Source organism: Glycine max, chromosome 6, assembly GCF_000004515.6.
Source record: "Glycine max cultivar Williams 82 chromosome 6, Glycine_max_v4.0, whole genome shotgun sequence".
NCBI lineage: Eukaryota > Viridiplantae > Streptophyta > Magnoliopsida > Fabales > Fabaceae > Glycine > Glycine max.
Genome location: NC_038242.2, coordinates 4019863 through 4022336, shown reverse-complemented (window position 1 = coordinate 4022336; position 2474 = coordinate 4019863).

The following is a 2474-nucleotide window of genomic DNA, read 5'->3' as shown; positions in this document are numbered from 1 at the left end:
AATACTGGCCATCGGCAAAACGCCAACACTTCTCTTTTACTTTTTGTCCATATAAGATAATGGAAATAAAAGAAGTAAACCTTTGGACTAGCACGTTCTACATTGATCCTTTCAGATTTCTACCAATACAACTTTCGGCCGACTAATGGGATATGTCTATGACCATATATAAACATACGTACACACCACAAAAAAATGTGACATAGCAAAAAAAATTATTTTTATTACTCTTTCCCCTCAAAATAAATATTATATTTAGAAAAAAAAATCTTTCAAATTAAGTGTTACGTTTAATTTTTTAATGTAATATAATTTTTTTTCACTAATGCTCTTAATAAGTATATTTAATTTTTAATATAATATTAATATTAGTTTTGTAAAATTATTAGCTACTCTCTTTTTCTTTTATTAATTTTCTTGTTTTGTGTAAAAGATTTAGGATTACACTTATTTTAAGACCGAAGAAATATTTGTTTTGTTAGTATATTATTTTAATAGAAATTGAATTGTTAATATAGATAATATAAATTTATATATACAGTAAATATAGCATTTTTATTAGTATATATAAATCTATGACAAGTAAACACTATTATTAGTACAACGAATCATCATATTATTAATATAAATATACAAAGTAATTTATATTAGTAATATAATTTACATTAAATTATAGATATTATACCAATAAAATTATTGCTAACGTTCAACTTTTATAGGTTAGTACATCTGTACATGACTTATATTATTTTTATACTGAAAGTCAAAAACATATATACACACATGTACATATTTATCTCAACGATTTATAATTAGGATGATAAGTATCCAAATCTTTTAATTATTTTATGAGTTTAATAACTATTAAGTGTATATTTTTCTCTTATTTTACATAAGGTTTACTGATTACATATTTATTTTAATTATCTTGTTATTATTTTCTTAAATCCTATTTATAAAACTCAAGTTTACAATTATATTTATTTTTTTATATAAGAATTAATTTATAGTATTTTGCATCAATTATTTTTAGACTAAAAATATTTACAATTAAAAGAAAAAAAATATATTGACAAAAGTAGAAAAGAAAAAATATTAATGATAATGATCATTTTAAAAAAGTTACTAAAATGTAAGATATTTATTGTTATAAATTAAATTAATGATTTGTTTATGAATTAAATAATTGAGTTTTATAAATAAATAAAAAAGAGTAATATTTTTATGTGTTTGTTTTTCGGCATTGATGGCATCATTAAAATAAATGTTGAATTTAGTTGAATTCCCACATCGTGTGGTTGGGGTTGGCCTGGTCAAATGGGCGACTGATTTGATTCCATTAAGATATGTAGTGGGTGGGGTGATGACATTGAATCTATCTGAAGGGATAAACCCTAATAATCCTAATACTACTGTGCACAGTGCACGTCCTTTGGAATTCGATACTCTCTCTACACACCGCTCCAGTGTGTTGGGAACTGGCCAACAAACAGAAACAAGTCAGTGAAGGCCCTTGCATGCCTTATCAGAAATTAATGGGGTCAATTCCATTTCCATCTCTCCTTTTTAATTTTTTATTTGGTTAAGATGGTGGGGCTGAAGTGTGAGGGCGTTGCCAACTCATGCATGTGACCATAATTTGGAGCCATGTGCTTCATATCACATATTCATAAGTATCTTTTAATTTACTGCTGTGAACTGTGCACGCCGATATATATTGGCTGGGTGTGGCGGTGGTGTAACAATATATCCCCACCTCTGCACTATTGCAGAACCTAGTGTGCTTGGGAAGGTGGATGGATATATATATTTTTGTCCTCGATCTATCTTTAACTATTTTATGCTCTCTTTTTTTCTTCTTTCTTTCCCTTATTTTTAGTCTTTACAAAAAGAAGTTCAACTTTATTCCTTTTGTTCTATTTGTTAATAGTAAGAGAATGGTTGGTTGAAAAGTGTGACTTGTACTAGAATGAGATACACATTTTCTTCATTTGGTGGTAAATTAAGAATATATAATTTAAAGATGAAACAGCCAGCCAATTCCTCTCTGTGTTCCGTCTAGAGGGTTAATTAATGCATATGTTAGTTAAAGCTTAACATCATATACACATCTTTCTGAATATATATATATATATATATATATATATATATATATATATATATATATATATATATATATATATATATATATATATATATAGTTATATTTTTTATTAAATAAAAACAAGGCTAATCTAATTGTTTTTAAACAATAATTTCTGATCAATGATAATTTCTTTTGGTAGTGGTTACCGAGAGCTTTTTCTTGACCATGCTCATTTCTCTCTCTTAATTCCTGCGGGAAGCTTAGCTAGTTGAATTGTTTTTTTTTTTTTTGTTATTAAAAAAAGTTTATTTGAGTTGTGTTCGGATAACTAATTAGAATCAGGATAAATTTTAAGATTTGATGAGACTTATAAAATATTTATAAATTA